Source organism: Lemur catta, chromosome 2 (genome assembly GCF_020740605.2).
Source record: "Lemur catta isolate mLemCat1 chromosome 2, mLemCat1.pri, whole genome shotgun sequence".
NCBI lineage: Eukaryota > Metazoa > Chordata > Mammalia > Primates > Lemuridae > Lemur > Lemur catta.
This window is the reverse complement of record NC_059129.1, coordinates 41064083-41086373: the sequence shown is the minus strand read 5'-3', so window position 1 is coordinate 41086373 and position 22291 is coordinate 41064083. Positions and strand designations below refer to the sequence as shown.

At 42.9% G+C, this 22291-nt stretch overlaps 1 long non-coding RNA gene and 1 other non-coding gene across 2 annotated transcripts in view; one reads left to right on the top strand and one right to left on the bottom strand.

Annotated features, from left to right (window-relative positions):
* The window catches only part of LOC123631681, a 42431-nt gene that overhangs the window by 9105 nt on the left and 11035 nt on the right, over nucleotides 1–22291 (top strand). The gene's annotated exons all lie outside the window — the stretch shown is intronic.
* Nucleotides 15224–15330, bottom strand: LOC123633641. The gene has a single exon (XR_006733669.1). It is a non-coding gene; the product is annotated as a U6 spliceosomal RNA (small nuclear RNA).

Genomic DNA, 22291 nt, shown 5'->3' with positions numbered 1-22291 from the left:
TTTTTGCATCTATTCATCAGGGATATTAGCTTATAGTTTTATTTTTTTATTCTATCCTTTTCTGTTTTGGTAACAGGATAATGCTGAGCTTGTAGAGTGAATTGGGAAGAATTCTCCCTCCTTCAATTTTTGGAATCGTTGGAGAAGAATTGGTGTTAGTCTTTACATGTCTGGTAGATTTTATCAGGTCCTGGGCTTTTTTTGAAGAGACACTTTTGTTACTGATTCAGTCTTATTACTGGTTGTTGGTCTGTTCAGGTTTTCTAGTTCTTGATTCAGTCATGGTAGGTTGTATGTGTTCAGGAATTTAACCATTTCTTCTAAGTTATTCAATCTGTTGGTGTATCAGTTCACAGTAATCTTTAACAATCCTTTATATTTCTGTAGTATCAGATGTTTGTTTGTTTGTTTAATAAACAGCTCTGTCTCAGGGTTCCAGGGAAGTCTCCATTACAACGAGGCTCAAACTCCTGGGCTCAAGCTGACCTCCTGCCTCAGCCTCTGGAGTAGCTGGGACTGCAGGCTGTGGTATCAGTTTTGAGGTCTCCTTTTTCATCTCTGATTTTATTTATTTGAGTTACCTCTTTTTTTTCCTTAGGTAGTCTAGCTAAAGGCTTGTCAATTTTGTTTATCTTTTCAAAAAACCAACTCTTCGTTTTGTTAATATTTTGTATTTTTTTTTTTTATTAATAGTCACTTTTGTTTTTTCTTTTTTTTTCCCCTGTCACCCAACCTAGAGTACAGTAGCATGACCATAGCTCACTGCAGCCTGGAAATCCTGGGCTCAAGGGATCCTCCTGCCTAAGCTTCCCAAGTAGTTGGGACTACAGATGTGTGCCACAATACCTGGCTAATTTTTCTTTCAATATTTTAAAAGACAGCATCTTGCTATATTGCCCAGGCTGGTCTTGAACTCCTGGCCTCAAGCCATCTTCCCACCTCAGCCTCCTGAGTTGCTGGGATTACAGACGTGAGCCACCATACCCAGCTATTTTGTTTCTTTCTACTCTGATCTCTGTTATTTTTTTCGTTCTACTAATTTTGAGTTTAGTTAATTGTTTTTCTAGTTCCTTGAGGTTCAATATTAAATTGTTTGAGATCTTTCTATTTTTTGATGTAGGTGTTTATTGCTATAAACTGTCTTCTTAAAACTGTTTTTGCTATGTCCCTTAGATTTTGGTTCTACAAATGTGTTAGATCCGCTTGGTCTAAAGGCCAGTTTAACTCTGATTTTTCTTTGTTGATTTTCTGTCTGGATGATCTATTAGTCCATTGCTGAAAGTGGGTTGTTGACATCCCCTATTATTATTGTATTGCAGCCTTTCTCTCCCTTTAGGTCTGTTAATATTTGCTTTATCAATTGGGTGCATATATAATTGTTATATCTTCCTTCTGTATCGTTACATAATTGCCGCCTTTTTTTCCCACAGTTTTTGGCTAAAGTCTGTTTAATCTGAAGTAAGCATAGCTATTCCTACTCTTTTTGCTTTCCACTTGCAAGGCATATCTTTTTCTATCCCTTCACTTTCACTCTATGCATGTCCTTACAGGTAAAGTGGGTCTCTTTTAGGCAACATATAGTTGGGTCTTGTTTTTGTTTTTTAATCCATTCAGGCACTCTACATTTTTTAATTGAAGAATTTAATCCATTTACATTCAAGGTAATTAATTATTTCTAGGTAAGGGCTTATAATTGCCATTTTGTTACTTGTTTTCTAGTTTTGTGTATCCTCTCTTCCTTCCTCTCTTAGAGTCTTCCTTGTGGTTAAGTGATTCCCTCTAGTGGTATGTTTGATTCCTTGCTCTTTATTTTTAGTGTGTCTGTAATAAGTTTTTGCCTTGTGGTAACATGAGGTTTACAGAAAGAATCCCGTATAGCTGACTCTTGAACAACATGGGTTTGAACTTTGTGGGTCCACTTATACACAGGTTTTTTTTTTTTTTTCAGCTCATCATGGGGGTACAAAAGCTCAGGTTATATATATTGCCCGTGTCCCGCCCATCCCCCTGAGTCAGAGCCTCAAGCGTGTCCATTCCCCAGACAGTGCGCCAGGCACTCACGATATAGTCATACCTCCACCCCCTCCCCCCACCTCCCACCTCCCCGAGTCAGCACCTTCAAACATGGCCATTCCCCAGACAGTGCGCAACGCACTCACCATGTAGTCATACCTCCACCCCCTCCCCCCACCCCCCACCTCCCCGAGTCAGCACCTTCAAACATGGCCATTCCCCAGACAGTGCGCAACGCACTCATCATGTAGGCATACACCCATCCCCTCCCCCCACCCCCCGCCTCAGTCTGATATCCAGTTGGTATCATTCCCCAATGTGCATTTAGGTGATGATCAGGGAAACCAGTTTTCTGGTGAGTACATGTGATGCTTGTTTTTCCATTCTTGGGATACTTCACTTAGTAGAATGGGTTCCAACTCTCTCCAGGAGAACCAAAGAGATGTCGTATCACCGTTATTTCTTATAGCTGAGTAGTACTCCATGGTATATATATATATATATATATATATATATATATATATATATATATACCACAATTTACTAATCCATTCATGAATTGATGGGCACTTGGGTTGTTTCCACATCTTTGCAATTGTGAATTGTGCTGCTATAAACATTCGGGTGCAGGTGTCTTTTTTATAGAATGACTTTTGTTCTTCTGGGTAGATGCCCAATAATGGGATTGCTGGATTGAATGGTAGGTCTACTTGAATCTGTTGAAGGTATCTCCGTATTGTTTTCCATAGGGGTTGCACTAGTTTACAGTCCCACCAGCAGATATACAGGTTTTTTTTCAGCCAAATGTGGATCAAAAATACAGTATTTGCAAGATGTAAAAATCGCATATATGGAAGGCTGACTTTTTATATACGCAGACTCTACAGGGGTGACTGTGGTACTTGGCTATGCATAGATTTTGGTGCATGTGGGGGGTCCTGGAACCAATCCCTTGCATATAGTAATACTAAGGGACAACTGTGGTTATTACAAGTCATTTTAAACTGATAACTTAATCTTGAGTACAAAGAAAATAAATGAAACAAAAAAAATATACATTTTAACTCCATTCTCCTTTCTACATTTTGAATTTTCAGTTTGCGATTTACATTTTTTTAATATCTCCTATCTCTTAACAAATTATTGTAAGTTTTACTTTTATCTATTTTTCTGATGTAAAGATATTGTTGAAGATTTTACTTTTAATAGTTTTGTCTTTTAGTCTTCATACTGAAGATAGAAGTGCTTTCCACACTATAATTCCAGTATTACAATAACAAGCATGTTACTATCACTGTCTTTTGATTTAAAGGACTCCTTTTTAGTATTTCTTGTAGGACAGGTCTGGAAGCTATGAATTCCCTTGGCTTTTTTTTTTTTTTGGTCTGGGAAAGTCTTTATTTCTCCTTCATTTCTTAAGGATAATGTTGTTGGCTATAGTATTTTTGGCAGGCAGTTTTTTTTGTTATTGTTTGTTTGTGGGTTTGGTTTTTCTTTTTTTTTTTTTCCTTCAGCACTCTAAATATATCATCCCCTTCTAGCCTGCAAGGTTTCTCTGAGAAGTCTGCTGTCAGGTATATTGCATCTCTCTTACATGCTATTTCTTCTTTTCTCTTGATGCTTTCAGATTCCTCTTTGTTTGACCTTTGAGAGTTTGATTATGGGGTATTCTTATTTGGATTGATCCTGTTGGTGACCTTTGACCTTTCTGTGTCTGGATATCTATATCTTTCTCTTTTTTCTTCTCTGACTGTATTGTCAAACAACCTATCTTCAAGCTCAATGATTCTTTCTTGTTTGACCAGTTCTGCTGTTGATGTGCTCTATTGCATTTTTCATTTACTTCATGGTATTGTTCAGCTCCAGAGTTTCTGTTTTATTATTTTTTTTATTTCAGTTTCTCTGTTAAATTTCTGAATTGTTTGTTTTTGTTCTCTTGAAGTTTGTTGAGGCTTCCTTAAAACCACTATTTTGAATTCTGTGTTTGAGAGATCACACGTCTCCATCACTTTAGGGTCAGTCTCTGGTGCCTTATTTTGTCAGTTTGGTGAGGTCATATTTCCTTGAATGTTCTTGGTGCTTGTGGACTTGTGCAAGTGTTTGTGCATAGAGGGATTAGGTATTTATAATACTACATTCTTTGCAGTTTGGCTTTGTTTGTACCATCCTTCTCCAGATAGCTTTCCAGAAATTCTAAGCAGAATTTGTTCTGTTCCTTGAGCTTCTGACCACCGCAGTTGGTGTCTCAGCTCTGGAGGGTGCTCTAAACCCAGGTTGGCCATGAGTTTTGTGAAGGCTCTGAAGTTGGCACAGCTCTTCAGCCCAAGTGGACCTGGGAAGACCCAAGGAGGCCACTTGGGCTGTGTGAGAAAGCTGGCTGGGAACCTGAGCCTGGAAGACTATTCCGGTGACTCAGACTGGCGTGCCTCCCAGCAGGTTCCTGCACAGCCAGTGGCTTATTGGCTGAAGATCGAGACTAGGCCCTGTGAGGATCTGCTGTGAGACTGAAGCTGAAGAGCCTGTCTCATCTCAGATACGTGCGTGTCTCCCAGCACAGACTGGATAGTGGCTAAGTTTTGGTGTATTCACTTTCGCAGGACAAGACCTGGGATTTTTCCCTCTTACCTCTTACAACTAAATTGTTACTTAGATTCAAGAATTCTTTATTATCCACTGCTGCTGTTCTCTTCTACGTGGAGTTTACAGTAGGCTCCCTGCCCATTTTTTCCCTTTCCATTTCAAGTATAGATTTTATTTTCTTCCTCCACCATTCAGTAGCTCCCCAGTGCCTTCAAGATTGTGTCTAAACTTCTTAACATAGCAGATTTAGCACAATAGACATGATTAGATCCCTCCAAATAACTCATTTTATTTTTTGTTTTATTTTTATTAGAGATAGGATCTTGCTGTGTTGCCCCGGCTGTTCTAGAACCCCCGGCCTCAAGCAATCCTCCCACTTCAGCCTCCCGAAATGCTGGGATTATAGGTGTGAGCCACCACGCGGGGCCTGACTCACTTCATTGTACCACATTCACCTCCCATGCTGAGCTTTACATAGTTCTGTAAGTGCTGTTTTAGTTCTTAATTATCTTTTAAAACTTCATACAGGTGTCATTTCTCGAACATCTAGCTGGTTATCCAAACTCGTTTTCTGGCTCTCAAACACCCATGAATGCACATCCCCCACCCACACACCTCATTTTTGTTTTTGTGTCTCCTTAGCTGTACTGAGCATTTGAGGGATAAAAATGGTCTTTAAAAAAAATAAAAATGGTCTTTTATCTTCATCCCTAGCAACCTAATACATTTTATAGCACATACATCCACAATAAGCATAGAATGAATTCCTCAAGTTCATGATCCCTGTCCCTTTACCCATAGTGATTATCAATAAAATGTTCAAAGTGAGAAGGTGAATAGTGCTTTTTTCAAAAGCAATAAGGAGTTGAAAAAGGAGTTTTTTTCTTATCCTACTGCACAGTTTCTTGTCTAGGAGACTTTGAGGAATTCAGTGGGTGTGACAGCTTTACTAGGGAGAGCAGACCAGGTCTCAGCTAGCAAGGCCTTTGGTTTCCCAGCCTGCTTTGCTTCTTCGTGTGGATTTTCTAGCCTCTCTCATTCTGGAACCTCTGTCATTATGTCATCTCTTTGAGCATGAGATTTTAGCACCTTGTAGTATTCTGAGGAGTTCTCTTGCTTTCCTCACCTCTTCCCACATGTTTTAATTTTTAACTCATTAAGATTGTAAATTACTAATTTTTTTCTAGAACATTATGGGGGTACAAACATTTTGGTGACATGAATTGCTTTTGTACAGTTTGAGTCAAAGTTATAAGTGTGTCCCTCACCTAGATAGTGTGCATTGTACCTGTTAGGTGTGAATTTACCCATCTCCCCCCCCAAATTTCTAAATTTTTTTTTTTTTTGAGACAGAGTCTCACTTTGTTGCCTGGGCTAGAGTGAATGCCGTGGCGTCAGTCTAGCTCATAGCAACCTCAAACTCCTGGGCTTAAGTGATCCTCCTGCCTCAGCCTCCCGAGTAGCTGGGACTACAGGCATGTGCCACCATGCCCGGCTAAGTTTTTCTATATATATTTTTAGATGGCCAGATAATTTCTTTCTATTTTTTTAGTAGAGACGGGGTCTCGCTCAGGCTGGTCTCGAACTCCTGACCTTGAGCGATCCACCCACCTCGGCCTCCCAGAGTGCTAGGATTACAGGCGTGAGCCACCGCGCCCGGCCTAAATTTCTAAATTTTTAAAAGATAATAGTATCATTTATGATTCTACATATAGATAGCATAGGTCTTCCTTGCTGATTTTGTTGCTTCATAATTAAGAGTTGAATTCTAATGTATGTAATAGTAACTCTCTGGTTGTCAGTAGTAAGGAAAGGAAAATAGTGAACTTTTCTTTTGGTGCTAAAAAGCAAAAATCATTTACTCTTGCTTTTTGAGATTTTAGGGGCCCAATAAATAACATTCCCTTTTCTCCCTGCCAGTTTGAAAATACGGGAGAGATGTAGGAGTCAAGCAGAGTCTAAGATACCACTTTTATTAATTTTATGAAATTGTAATTGGAGAGAATAGCTTACAAATGGCCATTTGATTTGCTTACTCTCTCTCGCATTGAACTTGCAGCCCCACCCTACCGCCATCAGAACTTGCTGGCTAGGTTTCTGTGTGGCTGGGAGCAGGTGAAAATCATCTCCTCTGCATGCAGATGTGAAGAGGAGGAGGGCAAGGAGCCGCGCCAAGCATGCTCAGTCCCTGCTCCCAAACTCGCTGGTTAGGTCAGTCTCAGAATGCTAGCGTGAGAGAAGGGAGTTTGGGGATAATCTTTCTCAAGAAAACTAGGAGAATGAAGAATAATTGTTTCTACCTAATTACTTTAAAACTAGACAGGTAGATAATGTTGGGGCTTAGAAAGTAATACCCCAAATTATGGTGCTTTGGCATGTTGAATACTTTGAACTTAAGGAAAGTAGACCTCAGAAGCAAAGTCTCGTATGATTTTCACCTGCCCTCCTTTCCCCTGATTCCTTTTCTCCCCCAAGGCAAGCCGTAGAAAGTAGAATTCCTTCTCCCTAAGGAGGGGTTCATAGAAACTAGAACTTGTCTTCCCCAAAGCCAGCCATAAAACCTAAAATACTACTCTAACTTCCCCTCCCTCCTCCACCTTTTTGTGTAAGAGCTGGCCGTAAAGAAATTCTCTAACCTACCTTGTTTGATGATAGGTCCTAAGACCCTCATTCAAGAAGGGATCCTGCCCCATACCCCATAAGAAGGAATACTATACAGAGTCTAACAAGAATGTGAACAGACAGGCTTTACTGGGTTTCCCCACTCCGTCTATCAGCATCAGATCGTACCCTTGTTGTCCAAGCACATTTCTGTGTGGCTGTCCGTACTTTGTCAGACCTAAACAGAAAAATGAATAGTTGCCCCTGGATCTTTGGGTCTTCATTCTGAGAGTGCCTGTGTCATGTAAAACTTTGATTACATAAATTTCTTATGCTTTTTTCTTGTTAACCCGTCTTCTGCTCTAGGAGTGTCAGCTGTGACCCTGGTGATGGGGGGGGAGGAAAGGTATCACAGGTAGATATAGATGTACTTTTTTAAATAGTGAAATTAACAAAGTCATAAAACTCATAAAACTCAAAAAGTATTGCACAATGATTTTTCACTAGGAAAATCACCTGTTTAACCAACATCCAGCTCAAGAAATAAAACATTGCCAGCCTTTCAGAATTGCCCCCCTTTTCCGCCTCTTGATTATATCCTCTCCCTCTTGTGCAGTTGCCCTGACTTCTACAGTAGTTCTGTCCATGCTTTTCTTTATAGCTTCACTGCCTCTGTACACATCCCTAAACACTATATTTTAGTTCTGCCTGTTTCTCTATTTTTATGTAAAAAAATCATGTATTGAATGCCTTTGTATGTTTGGTTTCTTTTGCTAACATTACATTTCTTATTCACCAGTTGTTGCTTGTAGCTTGTAGTTCCTTTGTTTTCATTGCTTTGTAGTGTGTTATCAGTGTGCCACAATTTATTCCTGCCATTGTTGATAAACTCTGGGGTTCTTTGCCAGTTTTTGACTGCTGTGAGTATTCATGTATGTATCTTACATGAATATAATTTTAGCCATTTTTCCTATCTTCCATGATTACAAATCAGATAGATCCCAGTGTAGATGGACTCTAAATAATAAAAAATTAAACAAAAAAACAAATGAGATAGAATACCTTTTCCTAAGTCTATTGGCCATTTGGTATTCTGTTTTTTGAAATGTCTCTTTTGCCCATTTTTTCTGTTGAGTTGTCAACCTTTTTCTTATGGGGGAGTTCTTTTTTTTTTAAATTAAGAAATAAAATTTATTTCTTTTAGTTCTGGAGGTTAGGAAGTCCAAGGTCAGAGGATACATCTAGCTGAGAGCCTTTTTGCTGGTGGGGAGTCTACAGAGTCCTGAGGCGGCACAAGGCATCACATGGTAAGGAGGCTGAGCATACTGGCTCCGGGGTGTCTTCCTCCTCTTATAAAGCCACGAGTCCAGCTCCCATGATAACCCATTAACCCATGAACATTTCTCAAAAGCCCTACTTCTCAGTATTACCACATTGGGGATTAAGTTTCAACATGAATGTTGGAGGGGACAAACATTCAAACCATAGCATTCTATCCCTGGCCCCCAAAACTCATTGTCTTTCTCACATACAAGTACATTTATTCCATTCCCATATTACCAAGGTCTTAACTTGTTTTACCATCAACTCAAAACTCCAAAGTCCCATCTGTGAAATCAAAACAAGTTATCTACTTCTAAGATACAGTGGCAGGATAGGCATAGGGTAGACATTCCTATTCAGAAAGGGAAGAATAGGGCAAAAGAAAGGGTTAACAGGCCCCAAGCAAGTCCAGAAGCCAAGAGAGTAGACATTGAATCTTAAAGCTGGAGAATAGTCTCCCTTGACTCCATGTCAGCATCCTCTACACCTGGAGGATTTCTTCATACAGTCTAGTTGTAAGCTTTTCCACTCTATGGCTTGCATTTTTCTTTCTTGATGTCTTTTGATGAGCAGAAGTTCTGAAATTTAGTGTGATCCAGTTTATCAGTATTTCTTGTATAGTTAATACTTATTATTTCCTGTTTAAGATGTCTTTTCTCTAGCTTTAGGTCATAAAGAGATTTGTTGTTATTTTCTAGAAGCTTATTGTTGTGTGTTGTACACTAAATCTCACAGTCCACCTGGAATACATTTAAGGAAGTATGGTTCTAGATGGGGATCAAGTTATATTTTTTTCCCCATGAGAACATTGAGTTGATTTCCCACTCTTGAAAAGAGTGTTCTTCTCCTAACTGCTCTGTAATGTCATCATTGTCAACAATCCCTTATCTATATTTGCCTGCCTCTGGTTTTGTGCCTATACCGCACTGTTTTAATTACTGTAACTTTGTCGTAAGTCTTGATAGCTGATAGAAAAAGTCTTCTCACCTTCTTGTTCTTCAAGCATTACTGTGTGCTTTTGAAACATTTCATAAAGGAACAGTTCATAGTAGGAAGAGACAGTGGTGTTAACTTTGTAGAGAAAGGCAGTCTGAGACTTGGTTGGATTATTGGAGAGAGATGGAGCCTCTCAGATTAGGTTTGGCCATATATCATAGACAGAAGATACCAGTGGGTTACACAGCTTAGAGGTTTCTTTCTTATGTAAAACATGTTTGGAGGTAGGCCCACCAGGATGTGTTTGACAGTTCATCATAGTTTTCTGGGACTCAGTTTCCTTCTGGTTTACATTCTAACATCCCCAGGCTGTGGCCTTCTGAATTGTCATGGCCTAGATTTGGTACTAGACTTTTAGCTGTCATATTTGTGTACCCAGCGACAGGATTGAAGAAGGGGAAAACATCTCCCCCTCACTTTTAAGGAAACTTGTCAGAAGTTCTATCCACCCCTTCTGTAAACCCCAAGATACAATTTGGCCATTCTTACTAAACTTCAACTACCAATTTGCTGCTTAAGCTATTCCTGGCATTCTCTCAGGCTTAAGTAGAAGACTCACCTTGAATCTTTTCTTATGATCGTAAACGTTAGGGGAAATATGTGCCATTTCTGTGTGCTCTGGCACTCTGTGAGTACAAAGCACTCTGGAATCGGATAGCTGCTTTTCTTTCAGTTTTGACCCTTCTTTATAAGCAAGGCTTTAACTGTATGCTTTCAATTTCGCCAAAGAAAATTTGTCTTAGTTCCAAACTCTAGCCTAAAATGTCCTGCTGTATGGTACATGAAGGAAAACAAAAGACAAGGGAAATATGTGACTGTCCCCCTTTTTTTTTTTTTTTTTTTTTTTAGAGCTTCTTGCCCAGAGCTTCCCAGGTGGTGCCTGTGGCATCTGGGGCTCCTCCCCTGTTTGGCTCCGCACTGGGAAGGAGGTGTGTTCAGCCCTGTCACAGGGGAGCCTCCGTTTCCTCCCCTACCCTGGGGGGCGATGCAGAGGCCACTGCTGGAAGCCTGGGTCCTGAGTGGTGCTGGCTCCGTGTGCCACAGTGATCAGGATGGCGGTTGGTTGCAGAAACCTGGAGTTGGCAGGCACCAGATCTGAGCTGCACCTGCTCTCCGGTGGAATGACTCTGCATAGACTCTGAGCAGCTCCCCGATCAGCCCAGAGGTCTGCAGTGGAAGAGGGAGACCCCTCACAGATCTAGCTCTCCGAGAGCTCGAGAAAATTTTGTTTCTCTCCTAAGAAGCAGTGTCCACTCAGGTTGCTTCTCTCCTGCTGTCCTCACCCCTTCTCAGCAGTGGGAATTGTATTGGGACGCCCAGCTTAATCTCTGAGTTGCTGGGTGATGTTTGCGAGTAAGAATCTGCCACACCCTGTTTGACTGAGTCGGTAGATGCTGTAATGAGCTGTAGAGTTGTTCCCCCTGCCGGTGGTTGATGCTTGCAGGAAAGAGCCAACTGTAGGGTTGTTCTTTTGGGCCTGTAATAAGCTCTAGTCCCTCAGGAGCACTTGAATGCCCCAGGCTGTGGGAGGGGCCCTGTAGCTCCCAGGGGGTTGCTTGTTCTCCATCACAGCAGAGGTAGGTGAAGGAGTAAGGGCAGGCGTGGTTAGGGTGGGAGAACCTGGGAGGCTTTGCAAAGCCTTGGCAGGGCTCAGAGGTTGTTTTTCTGGTCGCTAGGGGGAGCCGCTGAGAGGAGGGTTGAGATAGGCTCCCAAACCAGGATGACTGCTTGTGAGGAAGCGTCATAATTCCCGACTGGCTGTCAGGAGTGAGCTCTGCCCCTCTTGTGTTACCCCTGCCCGCCGGTGTCTGGTTGCAAATGGGCACCTGAATGCACTGCCCTTGGTTGCTGTGGAGCCGTGGGCAGGGGTTTCCCCCTCTACCTAGGGGACCCCTCCTTAGTCTGACAGTGCAGCTTTGAGCCTCAACAGGGTTCCAGTGTCATTTTCCCGGCTGCTAGGGAAAGCTGCAGGGGGAAGGTGAAGGCAGGCTCTCCAGACTGGGAAGGCAGCTTGTGAGGAAGGGGTTGCAATTCCCCGACTGGCTGTCGGGAGTACGTTCCGCCCCTCTTGTGTTACCCCTGCCTTCCAGTGTCCGGGTGCAAGTGTGTGCCTGGACGCGCCCTACTTGGTTGCTGTGGTGGTGCAGGCTGGGATCTTTCCCGCCAGGGGACCTGCCCTAGTCCAATGGCAAGGCTTTCCTGTGGAGGGACGGGCGCCCCCCCAGATCGCAGTGTCTCAGACCCGTTCTCCTCCCCCCGCCCCGCCGTGTTCTCCTGTCAGTTGCACCCACGTGGGCTCCCTTGCCTCCAGAGGCCAGCTCCCAAATTCCGCCCCCCCCCCTCCGTGTCCCTCAGCACCCCGCTGGAGTCCTAGGGGCACAGGATCCAGTCTGCACGTCTGACCGGCTGCCGTGTGTCTCCAGGAAATGCCGGTGGGCGAGGAGCTCCCAGATCAGGCGCCCGGGGTCCACTGTAGGTCCTCAAGGGGAAAGACGTGGGCCCCACTCTCTGCAGAAACTTCAGACTGGAGGACACGCTGAGTCGGGGAGAGGTGGCCACTCGCCAAATTCTTGGCTCAAACTGCTCTTCCAGTTGTGCTGGGCCGGGGAGGGGCAGGGGAGGCTAAGAGTCTGAATGGAAGAAAGGTGGTTTCCTGCCTCTCAGGTCTGTCTCCCGCATAGAATGTCCAAGCTCTGGGATCGTGCGAGTTCCCCCACGTTCCACGGTTGCTGCCGTGCTTGGGCTCATGAGGGTGGAAAAGCTTACAAGTAACTTGGTAGCCCGCTGATCACCGAAGTAGTGTGGGAAGAACAAGGGGATCCCCCCACTTACCCTTCACTGGGCTCTGAGCCTTTCTGGGTTTGATCCTTGCTGATGTCTTTTTTTTTTCCTTTTTCCCATTCCTTCTCTGCTTCACTGTTTTCCTCTGTAAGGTCCCCGGCAGGCTCCGGTTTTTCTTTCTCTGACCTACACTGTACTGAGCTGTATCCTTTCTCTCCTCTCCTTTATCTGAAACCGTTTCTTCCCTTCAGGATGGCTGGGTGAGCAATGTCTCTAGCTGGCCATCTTGCCCTGTCTCTCAGTGTTGTTTAATAATGTCGAAGCGAACATTGAATAGTCTCCGCATGATAACACTGGAGATTTTTGAATGTCAAGTGATAATGGGAAGCTTCTGATGATCTTGGCTAGGGAGCGAGATGATGAAAATGGAATTTAGAATATTTTACTTAGTAATAGATGTCCAAATGAATAGGACAAAAAAGAGACCAGAGGCAGGACCAGAGGCAGGGATTTCAGAGAAGAAATAGATGCTTAATGTGAAATGAAGGAATGCCTGAACTAGACGAATTAAAAAGCAAAATTATAATACAAATGAAGTCCAGGGAAATGAGGCCTAAGGGTGTGCTGAGCAGTCGCCAGAAGCTTGCTGTGGCTGTGACTGGGGGCCTGCCGGGGCCCAGGCTCTAAGAGGGCTGTTGGAAGGTGGTGGGCCGGTGGGCCAGTCTGCCCTGCCTGCTTTCCTCCTTCCCTGAGACGATGTGTGCGTGGGGTCGGGGGCTGGCAGCTTAGGCAAAGGACCCCGTCTAGTAGGAGAGAAGCAGGGTGAGTGGAGGGGCGGAAGTGGAAAAGGAAGGGAAAATAACTTAGACATAAAAAACCAGCAGTAATATAGCTGTATGGGGCGCTCCATGTTGTAGTGAAAAAAACAGGAGTTTTGAAGTCAGACCATCAGAAGTTCAAATCTAGAAGTCTAGTCATTTAATAGTTTTAAGTAGTCATTTACTAGTTATGTGACTTTAAACAAATTATTTTTCCAAACTTCAGTATTTTTCATCTGTAAACAGTATCTAATAGTAGAGTATCATAAAGGAATTGTTTAGTTGATGCCATGTTTGTAATGTGAAAGTTGAGTTACTTTATACATTGCTGAATATCACTTTTCAAGATAAACTGTCACTTGGTTTACTTATGTATATTTTATTTCATTTAGGCTAACTGCAGCATCCAAGATGCGCAGTGATGCAATTACAATTGGGTTGTGTCTGCACTTCTGGGAAACAAGACTTGAATGCACAGGCAGCACCAGACAAATCTAGAATGCTTTGAAGTTTCTCTGTGTTTTCTTTTTTGTTGTTGTTGTTGTTGTTTGTTTGTTTTTAAGAGACAGGATCTCACTCTTCCTCAGGCTGGTCTCGAGCTCCTGAGCTCAAACGATCCGCCCGCCTTGGCCTCCCACAGTGCTAGGATTACAGGTGAGAGCCACTGCGCCCAGCCCTTCTCTGTACTGTTGTGCCGAGACTGCCTCGTTGTGTTCACTAAGCTAGAGTATGTACATGGAGTTTTGATATTGCTGCCTGCCTTTGGCCAGTGGAATAATCTGCTCTTCCAACTCAAGTGAAAATTCAGGAATTTGCTTGAGTAGACATTTTGACACATGTCATCAAGCTTGGATCTTCCTCCCTCTAGTGCTGATTTGTTACAGTTTCTGGCTCCATCTACATATGGATGTAGAATGTCTGATAAAGTCAGAGAAGCCTGTTACAAATTTTGTCTCCAAATCCAAGGATTGGTACTTTTGCCAGATGGGACTGCTTCTGTTTGAAAAAGAAAGAGGTGGTGGTGGGAGAGATTGCTGGTTATCACCCAATACCTGTCTTCTTTTTCTTCTTCCCTAATAAAATAATTTTTAGCTGGGCACGTGGCTGAGTAAAAATTTCATTTTTCAGGATCTCGTACAACCAGGTATGGCGTGTGATTGACCAGTGAGGGTGAGTGGAAATGGGGTGTGCAGCTTCTGGTTCCTGCCCTCTCCTTTTTTCCACTGTTTGGAATGCAGGTGTGGTGGTAAGCCATCTTGGACCATGTGATATGACCGATTTCTTAGGGCAGTAATCCCTAAACTTTGCTCATTAGAATTTGCTAGGGATGGCCGGGCACGGTGGCTCACGCCTGTAATCCTAGCACTCTGGGAGGCCGAGGTGGATCGTTTGAGCTCAGGAGTTCGAGACCAGCCTGAGCAAGAGGGAGACCCCGTCTCTACTAAAAATAGAAAGAAATTAGCTGGACAACTAAAAATAGATAGAAAAAATTAGCCGGGCATGGTGTCACATGCCTGTAGTCCCAGCTACTTGGGAAGCTGAGGCAGAAGGATTGCTTGAACCCAGGAGTTTGAGGTTGCCGTGAGCTAGGCTGACGCCACGGCACTGTAGCCCAGGCAACAGAGTGAGACTCTGTCCCAAAAAAAAAAAATTTGCTAGGGAGCTTTTAAAAATCCCAATGCCCAGGTCACACCATGTACCAATCAAATGAGAATGTTTTGGAGTGGAAGCCCAACATCAGTGTTTTTAAAAATCTCCAAGTGATTCCAGTGTGTAGCAGAGTTTGAAAACCACTGCTTTGGGGGTTGCAGAACAAGAACACTGAAGAAGTTTATGTTGCTGACAGCATGCTAGTCCAGGACTGTCTAAAGAAGACCGTCACGTGTCAGAGAAATAGACTTCCAGCTTGTATAAACTAGACACCATGGCAATGTCTCGTGTTGTGATCGCCTAAATTGCTGAAAAGTTATAAGGTTTAGTTTCCAGTAGCCCTGAGATTATGGAATTGTGTTTGGGACTCAAGTTCTTATTTTGATTTCATTAAGTATTCCTTGGTGGGATGGGGCTGCACTGTCAGTGCTTTGTTTTTCTTTCTTTCTTTTTTTTATTGTAAAAATATGGAACGCTTCACAAATTTGCATGTCATCCTTGCGCAGGGACCATGCTAATCTTTTCTGTATCATTCCAGTTTTAGTATGTGTGCTGCCAAAGTGAGCACTGTCAGTGCCTTGTGTTCCTAGTTTAACCTAAGTGTCAGAAAGAGCCATCAGTTCCCAGTTCTCAAAATTGGCCTCTTGGCCTTCTTCGTTTCCCATTCTTTGCTTCTTAGGTCAGGGGCTTGATGGTTAGGTGTTCCCAGTACTGTTGGTCCCTTATGCAACGCAGATTAATTTATCCATGACAACTTAGTTTGCTTTCTCCTTTTGGTCAATGATGTGGGGAGTTATCCAGGTAGACATCCTATCCTGTCTTACCATTTGCTAGCTTCTTTCGTACCCTTTAGGCTTGCTGCCCATTAATACATTTTATACATCGTGGGAAAAAACTACCTAAAACAGAAGTAAGACCCTGTAACTGCTACTTAACAGCCTTCAATAACTGCTGTTTGTCTCTCAAGTCCAAATATTTAAGTCATTAAATATGAAATGTCTGGTTTTGACTCAGAAGTTTAGTTTATTATGTCACAAACAAGAAGCGGTATGATTGGTCAAGGTATGCGCCTAAACTATCCACACAGTTTTGCCATCTTAAGGGTAGCTTATTTACACCAGCAGCGTAAGAAGCCTGGAGAGCGAGTGGTGATGAAATCACAAAAGGTGTTTTCCACAGTTTGTTGAGAATTGGATATTGTCCTTGGAAGAAGTGGCAGGAAGTTGGTGCAAGGTCTGGTGAATATGGTGATGACAGAGTTTCCAAGTCCAGCTGCTGTAGTTTGAGCAGCGTTATTTTTTGCAACATGTGGTCTTACAAGAGGATTGGCCTGTCTCTATGGACCAATCTCAGCTGCTTAATCGCAAGCATCATCATTTCATCCAGTTGGTTGTAGTAGACATCCACTGTAATTGATTGACCAGGTTTCATGAAACTGAATGGATAATACCAGTGCTGGACCACCAAATAGACACCATTAGCTTTTTTTGATGAATATTTGGTTGTGGACTGTGTTTGGCACTTCATCTTTATCCAGCCATTGTGCTGAATGCTTGCAATTGTCAAAAAGAGTCTATTTTTCGTCACATGGAACAATACAGTATAGAAATGGTTCACTTTTATGTTGTGACAGCAAAGAAAGGCAGGTTTCAAGATGATTTCTCTTCTGATGCTTGTTTAATACATGCGGTCCAGCTTCTTTACTTTGCCAATTTGTTTCAAATGGTCCAATACTGGTGGGATAGTAACGTCAAACCTTGCTGCTAATTCACATGTAGGTTTAGATGGATTTGCTTCCACTGCAGGTTCCAGTTCATCATTATCCACCTTGGTCTCAGGTCACCCACATGACTCACTTTCAGAATTAAAATCACCAGAATGGAACTTCTCATCAACTGTGTGTTGCTGTGTTGTGCGTTCATTAGCCGCATCCTCCCCAAACGCTCTCATTATATTTCGAGCTGTCTGTGCTGCACTGGTTGCATGATGGAACTGACATTCAAAAATAACATGAATTTTTGAGTTATCTATGGTTTCACAAAAATTGCTCTAAAAAATGTGAAAGATAATCACAAGCCAAAACATGCATTTGAAAGACTGAGGATGTACCTTCACAATAGGAAAAAAAAACCAAGAAGTGTCAAAGTGAAATGTTAGAGATATCAACTGTCAAACTCAGTACTTAAGGAAATTGGACATTTCATACTTAATGACCTAATACAAGGTCTTTCATCTTTCAGATTAAAGAGCCACCAGTCTTTGCCATGGCAATGGCCAATATTACTAATACGTTCATTCCCGTTGAATCCAGATGAGCTTTATTATACTGTGTTCCAAGCAGCCAGTACTAATTAGAGTTGGCTTATGAGGTGAAACCTGTCTTGGTTTGTTTTCCCTGAGAAGCAGACTAGGAGATAGGAATATGAGTACAAGTAGTTTATTTTGGACGTGATCCCAGGAAATGCCCCAGTTACCACTGTGGGCAGGCACATGCACCTCGATCCCACTGGAAAACTGAAAACTAGAATACTCCAGTTAAACCAACCAAGAGATGAGGAAGCTGAAGTATTTATCTACCAGCTCCCACTTTGTCTTTGGTTGAGGTCTGTCTCCAGGAGTATTAAGCAGTTCCTGCTTCCCCTGGGTGCAAGCTGGAGAGTCAGCTAGAAAAAAGGTTGCTGGAAGAGCAGTTTGCAGCCTTCACATAGAGGGAAACGCCTGAGGGGGCTGGCTTCATGGGCATCTGCCTTGTGCAGTTGGCTTAGTGCTCTGCTTCTGCCCTCTTCAAATTCTTAGTAACTTTTTTTTTTTTTTTTGAGACAGAGTGTTGCTTTGTTGCCCTGGCTAGAGTGAGTGCTGTGGCGTCAGCCTAGCTCACAGCAACCTCAAACTCCTGGGCTCAAGCAATCCTACTGCCTCAGCCTCCTGAGTAGCTGGGACTACAGGCGTGTGCCACCATGCCCGGCTAATTTTTTCTATATATACTTTAGTTGGCCAGATAATTTCTATTTTTTTAGTAGAGATGGGGTCTCACTCTTGCAGAGGCTGGTCTCGAACTCCTGACCTCGAGCAATCCACCTGCCTCGGCCTCCCAGAGTGCTAGGATTACAGGCGTGAGCCACCGTGCCCGGCCTTCTTAGTAACTTTTGAATATTTTTTGAATAATGTTTGCACTGGGCTCCACAAATTCTGTAGCCAGACCTGGGTCTCAGGGAGTATGAATGGGGCACCAATAGCTTCTGTTACAAAACCTATTTGTCATTTCTGTGAATTTATAAATGGGCCATTTTTATGCCTGCTTTCTAGTACTATGTTGGACACGCAGTATCCTCAATGAATATGTTTTAAATGATTAAATTTTGTTTTCCATTTTAATTCTTTTTCACAAATGAAAATCTCACAGAACCCAAGGACCCTTATCTCAAGTGTCCTTCCTTCTAGCCACTGATCATCACTGGAGTCCACTCTTGATTCTGCCTAGTTGAGCACCTTCGGGACGTGGCCATCACAGTCTTTGAGCCGGAGGGGAGGACAGCGGCAGAGATCTGTGAATTCTGTGTTCTAGGCTGGGTGAGGGGTTTTAAATTAAACTTGTTCTCAGAGGTGTGTCAGAGGCAGAAGGAAATCACATAGGGAGTTATCTTGTAGGCAGGAAGAATACTTGGGCTTTGAGGATTCTGTTAAAAGATCTTATGTTAGTTATCTGTTGCCCCATTTTACCCCAAAATTAGTGGTAGAAAACAGTCAACTCTTGTTATCTCACAGTTTCTGTGGGTTAGGAATCTGGAGGCAGCTTAGCTGCGTGGCTCTGACTCAGAGTCTAACGTGACTGCAGCCCCAGTCATCTGAAGGCGAGAGCGGGCCTGGAGGCTCCTCTTCCAGGGTGCCTCACTCACGTGCCTGGTGGGGACACCCACACATAAATCTCTTTTTAGGGTTGCTTGAGTATCTGCATGCCATGGCTGCTGGCATCCCCCAGAGCAAGTGATTTGAGAGAGAGAGCAAGGAGAAGGCTACCATGTGTTTATGATCTAGTCTCAGAAATCACATATGGTCACTGATGCCACATTGTTTTTTTAGAAGCAAATCAATAAGAAAAGCCCATGCTCAAAGGGAGGGGAATTAGGCTTTGCCTTTTCAAGGGAAAAGTATTTGTCTCTATATAAAAACAATCACAGGGGTTCAAGAATCTCACATTTCAGAAGTGAATTCCTGTGCCCTTTGCCTTACTGTGCAGTTGCTAATCTGATTTTAATTGTTCCCTCATCCTCCTGTTCTGCCCTGTGCCCGTTCCATGTGTTGACGCAGTAACCAGTGTTGACAACTGCCCTTCTCTAAGAAGATAAAAACGTATCCCAAACACTAGGACACACAGAAGGAAAATACACGTTCTGTGGAGTGGTGGTGGCATGTATTAGTTTCCTAGGGCTGTTGTAACAACGTACCAAATACTGGGTGATTTAAAATAATAGAAATTTATTATCCCGCGGTTACGGAGTGCAGACAGCTGAAATCAAGGTATCAGCCAGGTTGGTTCCTTCTGGAGGCCCTGAGGGAAAATTTTATGCTTCTCCTAGTTCCTGGTGTTTGCTGGAGATTCCTGGTTTGTAGATACATCACTCCAATCTCTCCCTCCATCACCACATCACATTACAGTCTCCATGTTTGTGTGTCTGTGTCCAAGTTTCCCTCTTCCAAGGACACCAGTCATTGGATTAAGGGCCCACCCTAATCTAGTATGACCTCGTCTTAACTTGATTATATCTGCAAGTAAGGTCAAGTAAGGTCAAATTCTGAGGTTCCTGATGGTCATGAGTTTTGTGGGGGGCAAGGGCATTATTTAACACAGGACAGGGTATAGATATTAAAATTCACTGGTGTCTCTAGATACTCTTCACCAGAGAGGAGAGCTTCCATGACACTACAGTAGCCAGGTGTCCCTGACGCAGGCATGGAGCTGGGCAGTGAACTAGTCGAATTGCAGGGGAATGGCTGCTACACGTTCATATGCACATATCTGGCTACAGGAAGCTAAGAGAATTAGTATTAAGTACAAGAGGTTGAAAATGCTAATAGATGTGAATATTATTCCTCAGACCAGTTTTTTGGTCAGTGGGACCTGGGAACCTTACTTGATTTATCAAGTCTGACTCTATGTCATGTTACCACCTTGCTTGAGTACTCGGTGCCAAGGGCATCCTGCCAGAGAGGTGATCCCTTGCATACTCTGGTCTCTAGACAAAGTACAAGACGTGCTCAACTAAGCAGCACTTCAGTGGAAGAATCAAGTGATTGTCAAGTTCTCCTCCACCCCCCTTTACAGGATATTGATAGAAGAAGACTTTTACCTCTTGACTGGTCTTCCATAGGCTAGGAAAGTGCAGAACTTGATTTTCCTGATTCCCAAAGTGGCTCTACTTCTTTAGGAAGGGGACAAAAGAAGAAGCTGCTCATAGTATAGTGAGCACAGAAAAATATTCTATAAATGTTTATTAAATTAAGGAATTTTTTACATACTAGGGGTAGCTCTTGGTGTAATAGTAGCTAGTGATCATCTGTAGTGCTGTCTCATTGGAGTTCCACAACACCTGTATGTGGCAGGTTTTATCACTCCACTGCTCCCCCACAACCCACCATTACAATCCATCAAAACTTAATACGTTATTAGTAGTTCCCTAAATCTAATGCTGTATTTCACAGTTTGATGCCTTTGCTGTTTCTTCTTCCTGAATTTCCCTTTGCTTATACTGTGAAGCCCTCCTAATCTTGCTCCTAGATCCAGGTTATTAATGTTTTTCTCTGTACTACTTTTGTACTTTTAAGTAGTACTGTTAGATTATTGATATTTTCATATATATCCTCTATTAGGCTGGGGAGCTACTTAAGAGCAGACACTATTTTTGTTTTTCATCTCCTAACAGTGCCTGACATGTAGGAGGTGCCCAATTCAAAGAAGGAAACCAAGGATCAGAATAGTTGAGTAGTTTGCCTAAGGTCACACAGCTGGTGTATGGCAGAGCCAGAAGCAGACTCCAGATCTTTAACTACTCACCAACTATAGAGAAGAAAAGACCGCACGCAAGTCAGGATGTCCGAGGGCTAATCCTGGGTTAGCGGCTCCTGTGTTACTCTATGTTGATGAGATGCTTTATGAAATTTTCATTCTTTTTTTTTTTTTAGAGGCAGGGTCTTCTAGGCTGTAGTGCAGTGGCATGATCATAGCTCACTGTAACCTTGAACTCCTGGGCTCAAGTGATCCTCCCACCTCAGCCTCCCAAGTAGCTGGGACTACAGGCACACACCACCACATCCAGCTAATTTTTAAATTTTTGGTAGAGGCTGATCTCAAACTCCTGGCTTTAAGCAGTCCTCCCACTTCAGCTTCCCAAAGTGCTGGGATTACAGACGTGAGCCACTGCACCTGGCCTGAAATTTCTTTATCATGTGCCTTGGAGTATCCTTTCTATGAGGAGGTTGACCGTAGACATACTGTAGGGCCCCTTTTGACTACTATATCCTCAGTCTTACATCCTGAGTCACCTGAACACTCTCCCTTGGTGACTGTACGATCCTCTACTCTTTCTTTCCCTCATCAGCATATTGAGATGTGGCATTTCCTCAGCAGTCTTGGGGGGCTCCTCCCTTGTAGGCCTGGCCATCCTCTGCTGTCCTAGGTCCTGAAGAGATTTCCCCCTGTTTCCTGAAAGTTTCTCAGTTTCCCAAATGCAGATTTGAGTTTTTATTTGTTTTTGAAGAAATCAAAAAGATAATAGGTCATCTGTTAATGACTTAAAGGAAAGCACAGGAGAGTGGAGGGAACTACCCAGGTGGTAGAGTCAGATTTTCTATTTTGCATTTCTCCATCTATCCTTTTAGTCTCTTTCCTTTGGCTGCCAGAGTCATTTGACTCTGCTTCTCTTGTTGCTGCGGTCTCAGTCTTGTGATTTACTCCTGGAGCTGCTGACAAGACTGCTCAGATTTAGGGTTATGGAGGTTAGGAGTAGAGAAGAATTAGGTAGGTCCAGAGGCTGATGAAAAGGGAGTTTTTTTTTTTTAATTTCAGCATATTATGGGGGTACAAAAGTTTAGGTTATGTATATTGCCCATTCCCCCCGCCCCGAGTCAGAACTTCAAGTGTGTCCATTCCCCAGACAGTGCGCATCACACTCATCATGTATGTATATACCCATCCCCTCCCCCCACCCCCCACCTCTGTCTGATACCCAATTGGTGTTATTCCCAAATGTGCACTTAGGTGATGATCAGGGAAACCAGCTTGCTGGTGAGTACATGTGGTGCTTATTTTTCCATTCTTGGGATACTTCACTTAGTAGAATGGGTTCCAACTCTATCCAGGAGAACATAAGAGATTCTATATCACCGTTATTTCTTATACCTGAGTAATACTCCATGGTATACATATACCACATTTTACTAATCCACTCATGTATTGATGGGCATTTGGGTTGTTTCCACACCTTTGAAATTGTGAATTGTGCTACTGTAAACATTTGAGTGCAGATGTCTTT